At 41.5% G+C, this 13,886-nt stretch overlaps 1 pseudogene; it reads left to right on the top strand.

Moving 5' to 3' along the window:
• Window positions 1-1,720: 1,720 nt before the first annotated feature.
• LOC143380601 (N-acetyltransferase family 8 member 7-like) lies at window positions 1,721-2,396 on the top strand (annotated as a pseudogene).
• Window positions 2,397-13,886: the final 11,490 nt, after the last annotated feature.

Raw genomic sequence — 13,886 nt, 5'->3', positions numbered from 1 at the left:
TTTTGTGCTTTTGTTTTACATTTGTCTATCTTGGATACATCCTCAGCTAAAATACATAAGAAGTGTGTTGGTGTTGGCCCTGAACAACCCATGCCAGGAGCCTGTCAGCACTGCTGGCTGCTGAAAAGGATACCTGTGGCCCAGGAGGTGCAACAACAGCTTAGCTGAGTGAAGGAGAGGAGGTTAGTGTGGAGACTGCCATGGATAGATTTTTCTTAGACCAGTAGAGTTGGGCAGGGAGAAGCCTGGCTGTGATATACCTTGTTGTTGAACTAGGAACCTGGACTTTGGCTTGTGACAAGAGTGTAGGGTGAATAGCACAGACCTCAAGCTTCTATCAAGTATGTGCAGGGGACCAGAGTGGGCCTCAGACAGAACCAGGTACGCTGGAGAAGAGGTGCTGTAGCTTGAGGAGAGAAGGCCCTTAAAGGCCTCTCATAAGGATGAGAATCCCTAGGCTGTCCCAAAGCCTTCTCCTCTCAGGTGAATTCCCCAGGAATCACACAAGTGAATGAACTTGTGTTCCCTGCTCTGTCAACAGCCTAGCTCCTTGATTCTATGGGTTTTTGTTTTGTTTTGTTTTGTTTTAGCAAAAGAGCTTTATTAAGAAGATTAAAGTGATTATATGCTAACTTGAATAGCTAGGTTGCACAAGAATGGATCTAGAATTCCATTTTCCTCTTTCTGATGTCTTCCAAGACTTAGACCCCTGCCTTTATCCGCACCTAGTTCTTTCCTCAGACCTAGAAAAAAATAGACAGCCTGTCCCAAATAACTTATGATTCCTCCTTTCTCTTGTACAGAAATTCTGACCATCCCTAAGATAGTTTCTTCTGAACCAAATTTTCCTCTTCTCCCAGTAGGTTCACCTTAACTCTAAGGTTTATGATTACCAAACTTCCAGAGCCAGCTAAATGAGGTGTAACCCAGGTCTGCTCCCCAAAAGTAGGGCAGGCTTTCAATGTTCCCTCCTGATGTCAATCAGTGGCTAACTGCTGAGGCCACCCTGGAAATTCTCAGTTCTCTGGTAGCAGGTAAGTGGACGCAGGTGCAAGGGCGGGAGTCTCCTTGTAGGCCTAAAGTCTTAGGACCTTCCTAGGGCTCTCAAGACTGGAACATTTTTGGTCCTTGACCCTTTTGTCATTTCAGGAGTATAAACTTTTATAATCATGGGAAGGAGCCTTTGCTAAAACTTCTGTTTGGGAATACAGGATTTCTGTAGTGTATGACCCTGGAAAGGGACCAAAGGAGGTGACAAGGGGTCTAACTGCCCCAGGTGCCATGCCAATACAATGGATCTTCAGAGTGTTCATGATAGGGTATTGAGGGAGGAGAAGGGATGTATATATTAATGCTTCATATAAATTATTCTATTAAATCCTCAAAACAACCCCAGAAGGCAGGTTTTACTCTGTATAGTAGATGAAGACACATGGGCTCAGAAAAGTTAAGGAACATGCCTAAGGACTTACAACCAGAAAGGGTAAGAATCATGATTTAATTACATAATTCTGACCCTATTCCTCATATTGGTGGTAACCTGCTTCCCTCAAGTGTGACAATAGAAAGACACACCCTTGAGCAGGGTCTTCATGATTCCTGGGATTCTGGAAACTGTGGGTCCTTCACAATTCTTCTTTTTCCAGGGCTGCTGTGAAGGTATGCATGCAGGTGTAGCTGTCTCTCCTGGACCTTGAATTTTCAACATAAAAGTCTCCCCATGGCTCCTTATCACATCCGAAAATACCAAGAGAGTGATCATAAAGGGGTCCTGGCCCTGTTCTCCAGTGGGATGACTGAGCATATCCCCACCACCTTCCTCTATATGCTGATGCAACCCCGAATCTTCTTGTTCTTATTTAGAGTGCCCCTCACCCTATTTCTGCTCACTGGCTCCTGATGGTCGAGACCAGCTTTATCCTCCTGGCTTTCCTGTGGCTCTTGGCTATATACACCTGGAGGAAGTATATGATCATGTGTTTGTGCAAAGACCTGGCTGACATCACCAACTCCTACATGAGTGCATGTGGATCCTGCTTCTGGATGGCTGAGTCTGGGGGCCAGGTGGTGGGCATAGTGGGGGCTCTGCCAGTTAAGAATCCCCCTTGCAGAAGAAGCAGTTGCAGCTATATCGCCTCTCTATGGCCTTGGAGCACTGAGGTAAGAGGATAGGGAAAGCCCTGGTCAGGACAGTCCTCCATTTTGCAGAGGTCCAGGACTATAGTGAAGTTGTTCTTAGCACCAGTATGCTGCAGTATGCTGCCCTGGCTCTGTACCAATGGATGGGCTTCCAAAAGACAGGCCAATCCTTCTTCACTAGGATTTCAAGGCTAAGGAATACTCCTATGATTCATTTAAGGTACTGCCTCCCTTGTGCTCAGGAAGGGGGCCTGTGAACTACTCCCTTGTATATCAGTCATGATCTGATTGAGTCTAATGTAGTAAAAAACAAACCCTGACATTTCAGTTATAAACAGCAAAAGCTCATTGCTAGTACACATCTGAGTCCATTGTGTTGAATGGTAGAGTTGGGGGAGATACCAGGAGCTCTGCTCCATTCAGGCTGAGGTGCCTGTGCTTCATTTGTCTAGTGTTGTGAGCCACCCAAAGGCCATGTGTGTGAGCTATGCACATTTGAGTATATGAGGGGATTGGTCTGGTGTTGCATGCTGATTGGGCTATGCAACACATGTGTGCCTTTCCTCTTGCTCTGCCTGTGATCCCACACAGCACCTGAGATGGGTGTGACTTGCCAAGATGTCAATCAATCTGCTGACCACAAGATATCACCAAGCAAGACTCCACCTTTCGAAACTCTATCCCTTGCCTTATTTTGGTGGAATATTCTAGCAAATGTCTTTTCCCCAATAAATAGGGGGCGGGGGGTTCGGGTGCACTTTCTTGTTTTTTCCAGCGCTGCCCCAGCTTGGACTGACAGGGGTCACAGAACAGTCCCACACTTGAAACTCATGTTCATGTGTTGTGTGGTTTCTCTGCTGTTTTCTTAATTATTGCTGCATCCAGCTCCTTTAAATCCAGCTCATCTTGTCAGCCCAGCAAACAGGCGACAGTCTAGCTGGTAATGTTTCATTAAAAACAACACACACACACACACACACACACACACACACAATGACAAACCTTAACTTTGCTTATGAGCCTGTGGGCCAGCAGGTTCTGCAGGGAGTGGCTGGGTTGAATTCTGGGTCTCAAGTTGCCTTTTCAAATGTCCTGGGTTGGCTGAAGTGCCAGTTTCACTGGATTTCATCCTGTTCCAGCTCAGGCAGGGTTCAAAATCATTGCAGAGCAGCCAAAGCAAAGCAGAAAAGAGCAAAGGCTTTTCCACCACTCCTGCAGTTATTGCATGTAGCAATATACAAGATTCAGGAGAGAAATGAAGCTGGGTCTATAGTAGAGGAGCTGCAGAGTCACAGAACAAAGGATGAGGCCCTCTGAGAACTGAGGCAGCAACTTGCTCCACCTGCTCTAGTCCCTGGTCCCTGCAGAAGGAAAGAAAGTGGGAGGAGATGGAATGGGGAATGTTTTCATGGGGAGATCTGGAACGGTATGATCCTCAGGATACTGGCTGAACACAATTACATGGGCCAGCATATCTGAGGAGAGGTCAGGCAGGGAGTATTCCTGTTTGTCCAAGAAGAAACATAGCATTGGTGAACATTCCTCATCTGCCACACTCGGAACACAGCCTGGTCACGGTCTCTGGCCCCAAATGCTCAGGGACTTCAGATTTTCATAGGTGCTTTAGTCTGGCCACGTGTTCCTATAAGCCTACATCTTTTCTGGGTGATGAAAATATTCTGGTATTTGACATAGTTGGAGTTTATAAGACATTGTGAATGTTATCAAATGTCACATACTCACATATTTTAAAATGGTTAATGTCTTAAAATAATTTGAAAGTTTAAAGATATTGAAAACTCATAAATAGGATACAGGTTAGAGAGAGCAAAGTAGTTGAGGGAGTCTTATTGGGAGAGTTTCTGCTATGCAGTCTGCTCTTGCCAAGTCACAAGCATGAGCAGGAGGTGTCATCTTGAACCCCAAGCCTTGGTAGCAGAGGCTTTGAAGGCACTTCTTGGCCCACTTGACACCATGTCCTCTTCTACCATGGAGCTAGACCACTGATATTTGACACTTGCCTTAGGAACACAGAAGTCACCGTCTATACCCATAGGATTGGAACTTTGGCATGGTAAGATGTTTTTGCGTGTGTGTGTGTGTGTGTGTGTGTGTGCGCGTGTGTGCTGGGGGGGGAGGAGAGTGGTAAGAGAATGGAGAGTCTGCTTTTGCAAACTGGGGTTGTGGGCAATACGTAGTCTACACATGAACTGCAGGGATTCCAGAGAATGACAAAATGTAGATTTGCAATTTGTACAGGAACCTCTTTGTGTGAGTGTAGGGTAGATTCATGGGTTTCTAGAAAGTAGTACGGAGGAAGGGCATGGTCCAAGTGACTTGGTCCTTCAGTATCTCGAATGCTAATTCCAAACTTCCATTCTCTTTTCTTTAGCTAATAAGTAATTTATTCAATTTGAAGGAAAAGATTTTATATTGAATAGTAAAAATTTAAAGACATTAAGGTTTCCTTTTATATAATACTTTACTAGTTAGTTAAACAAAAGTTAATTTTTCATTTTACTTTTTGTTCCCCTGACACATGTACTTGCCTGGACACATAGGTGTGCACATTTGAGGACATAGCACATGCAGGAAGAATCTGCCAGCCTGAGCACTTTTAATGTTCCTACTCTTGACCTTCTTCCTTATTTTAATATTTATTTTTTAGTTGTAGGTGGACACAATACCTTTATTTATTTATTTTTATGTGGTGCTAAGGATAGAACCCAAGACCTCTCATGTGCTAGGCGAGTGCTCTACCACTGGGTCACAACCCTAGCCCAATCTTCTTCCTTTTAAAAAAAAGTGGTAAAAAAATGCATAACATACAACTAACCATTAGAGTGCATGTTCAGTTGTATTACATTCATAATGTTGTATAAATATCATCACAGTCTATTTTTCATCATCCCAAACAGAAACTATGCCCATTAGGCAGTAATTCCCCATCTCCTCATCCTCCAGCCCTTGGTAACCTCTGTTCTGCTTTCTGCCTCTATGAATTTGCCTGGCCTAGGTATCACAAGTATGTGGAACCATTTAATGTGTCCTTTTATGTCTGGCTTATCTCATTTAGCATGTTTTTGAAGTTCATGTCATAGTATCAGAATTTCCTTCATTTTTAAAGGCTAAATATTATTCCATTGTATTTATCCATTCTTCTTTGATGGGACGCTGTGATTGTTTCCACTGTTTGATAAGAATTCATTTACTTTTTAAAAAGGAAAATATTGTTAAATCCAGGAAAAAGAAAATACTTAAGATAGAGACTTAATTTTAAATTGGGGAGTAGTCATTGGGAGGAAGGTTTATGAGTTACTTTTTGCATTTATTACAAACCAGTTGGTTATCTTGTGAATAAAATCAATGTGAAAGTGTCCAGATTTGCATATTGTGGACAACTAATTTAAAATGTGCTCATATGGGGATTGTTATAAGAAGTCTATTTTAGGAACAACTGTGAAGGAAATACAGGCATGTGACCAGGTGGCCAACTGGAGTTTTAAAACTATCCTCACTGACTGGAACAAATGGTGAGGTGAACAGTCTACAAACAGGACAACTGTTCTGTCTCAACCCCTGCTGTGCGGGAACACAGCAGAGAGAGGATAGCATAGCACCTGAATGTTCCTCTGTCCAGCCAATGTGCCCCCTGTGGTAATCTTGGTGGGTTGTTAAGAAGGGAGGGGCACACGCTGATTCAAGCAGTTGCCAAATGAGGAACAAAGGTACCCTCTGGGACATGTGAGCATCTGCTTGGCTGTGGGGCTAGTAACCAGGAAGGCAGAGCATCTTGATGGGATTCTGAGACGGAGGTAGAAGATTGGTGCCAGTGGAACTCACAACATGGGACATTCTGAGAGGTGAAAGGGAAAGAGAAGGAGGTCTATTGGGTGCAAAATGGGGTCCTCTTCGCCCAGGAGTGGGCAGGGGAAAATAAAGAGCCAGACAGAAAGGTGACCTGGTTGGGTGGAGGACACAGTATGCTGCTCCATACCCCCACACTGCTGTACACATTGCCTGGAAGTCACACAGCCACCCCTTGTCTCTGACTGCCTTATACACATTTCCCTCCTTCCTGTTCCTTTTTTTTTTTTTTTTTTTGGTTGTGCTAGGGATTGAACTCAGGGTCTTGTGCATGCTAGGCAAGCACTCCACCAACTGAGCTATATCCCCAACCCCATCTCCCTTCCTTTTTTTCATTTTAAAATTGCTGTCTTCTTTTCCTTTTAGATAATTTTTAAGTTTAGTTTAAACTCATGTTGACAGTATGCAGTTTTCTTTTTTGTTTTATCTTAATTTATGTTCATTTAGGCTTTCTGAACCTGCATTTTCTCCTCCTTTATTATATATTAAATTTACAAATTCTTAGCTTTATCATTTCTTCTATTTTAAAAAAATTATTTTAATTTTTGTCTTCTCTTGGTATTTTACTACTACTTTTTTTTTTTTTTTTTTTTTTTTGGTATTTGGAGTTGAACCCAAAGGCATTCTACCCCTGAGCTTTATCCCCAGACTTTTTTATTTTTAAATATTGAGATAGTGTCTTAAGTTGCCCAGGCTGGCCTCAAACCTGTGATCCTCCTGCCTCAGTCTCCCAAGTTGCTGGGGTTACAGGTGTGAGCCACTGCATGCAGCCTTCTTGCTATTTTAAATGTTTAAGTTAGGTCTTTCAATTTCAAGCTATTCATTTTACAAATTTCTTGATTTTTTAATAATTTTATTTCCAATGGTTATAATTCCTTTCATTATATTTCATTTATTGAAGCTATACACATAACATTCAACCATTTTAATCATTATTTTAAAATTATGATTCAGTGGCATTGAGTATATCCACAATATTGTGTAACCATCACCTCTGTCCATGGCCAAAATATTTAACTTGTTTCAAAAAGAACTCCATACTCATTGAACACTAAATACCCATTTCCACTTTCTCCAGTCCCTGGAAACATCTATTCTACTTTGTCTCTATGAATTTGACTATTCTAGGCTTCTCACGATGCTGTTTACTGGATCTTCTAACTCCTTGAAAGTTGGCTTTCCAAAGGAATCTAGATGAATCAAGAGCCACAGATTTAAAAATCTTTTCCAGGCATCAACATCTCTTCCCCTTGGATTGACTGGATGCTGCTTCCAGATGCAACCAGGGATTTGGGGGTATCTTTTCTCTCCCTTTGTCACAGTATTTCTCTAACCCACAAGTAATTGAAAAGCTTCCTTCTTTTATGCTGTATGAGTCCTTCTGACTGCTGGTTTCAGCTTGGTCTGCCCTCTAGTACCTGGACAGGGTTGCCAGGTAAAATACAGAATGTCTCCATATACTTGAATATCACACAAATCAAGAATAATTCTTTTAGGACAATTATGGCTCCAATAGAACTTGGGATAGACTTGCATGAAAAAAAAATCATTTGTTGTTTATCTGGAATTTAAATTGAACTAGGAGTCCTATATTTTTATTTGCTAAATCTGGCAGCTCTACTGTGGATACTATCCAGAATTCCAAACTCAAGTCAGTCCACAGGTTGTCTACCCTTCTCAGAGGTCCAGGAGGAGGGGGTATGGTCCAGACTCTCAAGAAAAACATAATGTTCTGGGTTAACCTCTGGTGGCTAATTTACTATGGCAAAGTCCATTTCAGAGGAAATAATAAGTGTACATGGTTCTAGATCTGGATGCAGGCCTTTGCTACTTGATATGAATCCTGCAGCCAGAGTTCAGTGGACTGGGGCTGACTCAAGCCCCAGGAACCCAGAGAGCAGGTGTAGGAGCTTAGCTGGGCTGTGGCCTTAGGGTCAGCAAGAACTCTGAGCCTGGACAGAGGTGCAGGAATGTTTTCTGAAGACTGTGTCTAGGACACACATGTTTATGCAAGAGGTTGGTCAAGAAGACTCTGTTGGTGGAGCAACTGCTGGAAACCAGGTTGGGGGAGAGGGAGAAGCAGAAAAGAAAAAAATACATCACTTGAACCACCAGTTAGGGTACATTCCAGGTGGGGCCTCAGAAGAACCATAAGAATACCTGAAAGTCAGCTTGAGACAATAAAAGTCCTCAGGAGAAAGCATGAGCCAGCCAGCTTCAATCCCACACAGACACATGGAGATATATATATGAAACATGCCCAATTCCCAAGACCCCACACACAAAAAATCATACCAAACCCATTAATGTTTACAATAATATGCTAATCAGAAATGCTATTTTTGAAAAATATTAAAATAAAAATACTGTTGGAATTAAAAAAAAAAACATGGGGGGTAGTAAGATAAGAGGTACCAGGCAGGACAGAGAGCACACTGGGCTCTCTGAGATGGTGCATGGCAAGGCCCTGCCGGTGAGGAGAGAAGACTTGAGCTCAAACTCAAGTTTAAGTTTTGGTTATTATGCTTTCACCTACTGAATAGAGACTGGGTTTTCAATGAAAAGTGAGCACTACAGAATGTATACTCACCTAACAGTGATCAGAACACGGGGTGGGATTGTGGCTCAGTGGTGAAGCACTTGCCTAGCATGTGTGTGGCACTGGGTTCGATTCTCAGCACCACATATAAATAAATTAATAAACAAAATAAAGTCCTTTTTTTTTAAAAAAAAAAAGTGATCAGAACAGTAAAGAGATTACCTGTGTTCTAATCTTTAGCATAAAAAAAAAGAATCCCACCTACTGCTGAGTGGGCTTAAAAAGGGCAGCTAGCAAGCTGATCAAGGGGAGAGGGAAGAGGAGGAAAAGGGAAGGTACCAGGATTGATTGGTCAAATTATGCTATGTGTATGTAAGAATATAGCATCATAAATCCCACTATTATGTACAGTTATAATGCACCAATCCAAAATAAATTAAGAGAAATGAGGAACAAATAAATTTTGGTCCTGATAGTCACAGCAGCATTGTTCACAACAGAAATTATATTTAGTTATGAATCTGTTTAACAATCTGCCAACTTTAAGATTAGAAAAATCTGATGCACTAAAATATTTTATATAAATAGTGATGCATAATAAAATGAACACCCATGAACCTATCAAATGACCCAAGAACTAGAAAGCTGTCAGTTTTCTGGAGAAAGCTTTAGGCTAACTATATCTTCCCCAATCCCATCTCCCTTAAGGGGCAAACACTATTTTGAGATTTTAAAAAATCTGCCTATCCTAAAACTACCTAGACCCATCTGTCCCCAGCATCATATTTACCTTGGCTCTCTCCAACTTTACAATGATGTATTACCCAAAGTATTTGCAGTTTGCTTCTTTCTACTCAACAGTTCTCAAATTCACCAAGATTAATGTGTATGGCTTTTGTTCATTTTCTCTTCTGCCTAGAATTCTTTTGTGTGAATATACCACTTGCCACTTATCCATTCTTTCACAAAGACATTTGGTTGTTTCCAGTTCTTTCCAGTTGTCTATGAAGATGTTGCTTCCTGGGTGAATTAGTGGTGTGCACTTTTTTTTTCAGAGTTTATATTTAGAATTTCTCAATTATAGAGGGAAGGCACATTTCTTTAAGTGGTATGTGAATATCCCTTGACTCACCTCCTTGCCAACCCTTGGGAATATCAGAGTTAAGTATCTTTGCCAATCCACTGAGTATAAAAAGGTATTTTTATTCTGCTCATAATGTGCATCTCCATTAAGTCAAGCAATTTTTTTATGTTAATAGGCTAGATGTGTTTTTTGGGTTATATGTGCTATTGATACAGACCAGATTATCTCTCTGTGGCCCTGCTCCCCACATACACCATAATCAAGCTTCTCTTCTTGTCAGAAAGATTTTTACAAAGAATGTCAGCAGGATTTCTACATACAGTGTTGTTTGAAGCTTCCACTTTCTAATAAATGCCAGGTTTGCGCACAAAAGGTATGACAGACCATCTCAAGCTTGTTGCTATACAAAAAATACTGTTTTCTTGGTAAAAAGTAGTAAGACCTCTGTGTAGCCTAAGAATATGGGACAAAGAGCAACTTTTATGTACCACTCACCATCATGTAACCACCCTGCTAAGTATAAATCAAATAAAAGAATTTCCAGACTTGGGGTCCAGAGATTTTTAGGCATTAACCCCTCTGGACCACTGTAGCTTAAATAAACTCGCTTCCTGAAAATTCCTTGGGTGTCCAGCCTCATCTGTTCTACATCGCTATAATTATCTTTTCCTATTTTGAGTCTTGTCTTTTCACTGTCTTTTGATAAAAATTTTGCATCTATCCACATTTATCAGTCTTTTTCTTTAGGGTTATACTTTGTTCCTTAAAATATTTTTCCTTAATTAAGTTCTCAAGACTCTTCTATATTTTCTCCTAAAAATATAATTAATTCTCCTGGGGGAGCAGGGCCACAGAGAGATAATCTGGTCTGCATCAATAGCACATGCAACACAACAAACACATCTAGCCTATTAAAAAAAAATTCTCCCACGTTTTTAGTTTTCTGCCTTCTTTAGTTTGTTTTTATTTTTATCAAAATTATAAATGTACATATAGAGTCAGTGGCCTATGGATCAGCCAGCCCCTATACTCCATGAACCTAGAAGCACTCTACTACAAGAATTAAATAAACCTAATCTAGATGAATCAAGAGCCACAGATTTAAAAATCCTTTCCAGGCATCATCAATTCTTCCCCTTGGATTGACTAGATGCTGCTTCCAGGTGCAACCAGGGATTTGGGGGTATCTTTTCTCCCCAAGACTGATAAATTTGGATAGATGCAAAATTTTTATCAAAAGACAGATAGTAAAAAGACAAGGCTCAAAATAGGAAAAGATAATTATAATGATGTAGGACAGATGACACTGGACGCCCAAGGAATTTTCAGGAAGCAAGTTGTTGAGGCTGGCCTTGCAATCCTCCTGCCTCAACCTCCACAGTAGCTGTGATTAAAGGCATGTGTCACTGTACCCACTTCCTATAAATACTTATCTGCCCTTCTTTATTGGGCTTGTGTGGCTCCTTGACTGTTTAGTTGGTTGTGATTTGTGTGTTGCCTAATTGCTCCAGAAGTAGAGAACAAATCAGCACAGTTCCCACTCTCCAGCTTCCCAACAGGATTAGATTGCCATTTGGGCTACACCAGTATTTGTGTTTATTTTAAGTAAAACTATAATTACTTATCCTTTCCTGCAAGTTTTTGCCTTGTATCCTATTCCTTAAAATTGACAGTGATCTTTTTATTGTACTCAGTTTTTTATTCATTTGTAACTTATTCAACCTCAAACTCTGTCTAAATGTCTCTCATTAACATTCAGATGCCTCAAACAATTTATCAATTAAACCTCCCTGGTGTTTTCCAGAACCTCTGGCCTCTAATTGGACTGATCACCCTCTCTGCATGGTTCCACACATTCTTTCTTTTTCTTCTTCTTCTTCTTCTTTTTTTTTGGCTTCAACCTAGGGATGTTTTACCACTGAACTACTCCCCAGCTCTTTATTTTATTTTTGAGACTCGTCTTACTAAGTAGTTTAGGGCCTCGCTAAGTTGCTGAGACTGGCCTGAAACTTGCAATTCTTCTGCCTTAGCCTCCCAAATTGCTGGTATTATAGGTGTACACGATTTTTATTGAGCCAACATTGTGCACTAAACATTGTGCTTAGGTTCAACATAGGAAATAAAACAGTCACGATTGCTGCCTCCCAGGAGCTTACTATTTAATGGGAAATTCATGAAGAAAACAAAAAATAAAAACAACAAACCCCCCCAACAAACTCCATAGCTATGAGTTTCCTATTCCTAGCTATTTTCTGGGCTCTGGAGTTGGTGCCTGTCAGGAGATGGCACTGGTGTATGTGTCTCTGAAGTGTGAAAGGGCTGCTTCCCAATATCTTGCCTGACCAACCTCACAACCTCCCATAGTGGGAATACTTTGAAGTACCTTCCACCTTTTCTCAGTTGGCCCTTGTCTCATGAAACAAACCTGAGTATTTTTCAGTCTAGCTCCATCTGCCTCATAGTTGAGATTCTGTGTGGGGAACAATGGTGAGGCTGGATAATACTGTGATGAGACTAGGTCAGAAACTACAAGAATATGTAAATTTAGCCATACCTCCTTTGGAACATGTTGAACTTTGGACCCCAAGCTCCATGCAGAAGTCTAGAAAATTGGGTTGAACTGTGAAGATAGCTCTGTTTCTCTAAGTCCAGAGTGGAGTCTTAATCTTATCACCACAACCAAAGTAAAGCTACCACCATCAGAGGAAACATGCCCAAGAACAGAGAGAAATGCACATACACACACATTTGCATGCACAGAGATTTTACCCTAATGCCCAAGAGGGGATGGCTTAGGCTTCTAAGTATTTATGGGCCAGCCTTGGCTCTCTGAAAGGTAGGAAGGAACAGACAGGCTAGGGATGTTCAAACTAAGAAAATTAGGATTCCACATCTATGAATCTTGTATCTCTAATCCCCATAAACTATGGTCAAGTCAGATTTAGAAAATGATCTCCCTGTGAGCAGGTGGTAGAATTTCCTTAGATGAGTATCTCCACCTTGAGGAGCTGCAAAAGCTGTGGTGATAAGCCCAGAGTGCCCCCTAGAGGCTATAAATGGTATTTTACTTCCCTGTGTGCAAACTCCCAATTCCAAGAGATTTAGTGAGAAATCAGGAAAGTGGAAGGCTTCAAAGCCAGTAAAACTAAAACTAAAATTGTAAGTTAAAATTACCCAACTCCCAAACAGGTACAGATGTAGACCATGTTAACAGTTCAGCTTGGCTTAACTAACTGGCCAGGAAATTATTTGGAATACACAAAACACATGGGAGTTATAGTTAAAACACTCTGCCTCTGTCATAAAGGTCCTCACCCCAAACTAGGTGGCTGGTGGTTACTGGAAGTCTCTGCTCTGAGTGGAAAGAAGCTGCCCTCAGGAGAGTTGCTGAGTAGGCTGGAGTCCAACCTCCAAGAGGAGAGAGGGTGGTCGACTCTCAAGTTCAGTGTGAACCAGGTCTAGGAAGAAGCTGCTCAAATGTGAATCCCACCATAACTCAGGACCCGGGTAGTGTTCAGCCTTGGCCCGGGCTTCTGATACTCTTGTAAGAACAAAAAACAAGGGAGAGGCTCATGAAACAAACCTGAGTGCCAGACCTGGGCACACTTTCATGGAAAGGTACTAGTGTAGAGGCTTAGGTGTGGTGGATTCTGGAGGGGGAAAAATAGCCTGATGGCTGCTGAAAGGGGTTTAGAGACACTAACCTTCTTAATTTATAGGCTTCCCAAAGTAGATAATTACCTTGCCCAGCAAAAAAAGGAAACACATTCTTTGTTCTGCCTCTTCTTCTTGGCTTCCTCTGGAGTTCAAGCAGGAGCCTAGGTGGCATAATCTGAAAGCACTGCATTGTGCCTAGGTGCAGCATCTGCTCTTTGATATGGCCCCTAGGAAGCCTGCTGGGGAGGCCACTGGCCCTGAGTGCCCTAATGCTGGGGGTTTGTTGAACTTACAGTGAGGTTGCTCAGCACCCTTCTCCTTCAACCTTGGAACTTAGTTGTAAATTGCCATAGGGGGAAATTTCTGCTACACTTTGTCAGGCACTGAGTTAAGTGCTTTATATACATTATCTTTTTATCAATTCATCTTTTTCATACTTACTGTCTAAGTTACAAATATTGGTTTCATGTGTAGTGAATAAGGCTTCAATCCTGCAAACAAGAGGATGAGTGGAGGAAAACCTGCCAAAGGTGGTTGGTGGCCTTTCTTCCCAGCCTCTAAAGCCAACCACCAGGGCAGGTAGAAGGAGGCTGACAGGAG

This window comes from Callospermophilus lateralis, chromosome 14 (genome assembly GCF_048772815.1).
Source record: "Callospermophilus lateralis isolate mCalLat2 chromosome 14, mCalLat2.hap1, whole genome shotgun sequence".
In the NCBI taxonomy this organism is placed as follows: domain Eukaryota; kingdom Metazoa; phylum Chordata; class Mammalia; order Rodentia; family Sciuridae; genus Callospermophilus; species Callospermophilus lateralis.
Note: the sequence above shows the minus strand (reverse complement) of the source record. Positions and strands in the feature narration are given on the sequence as shown.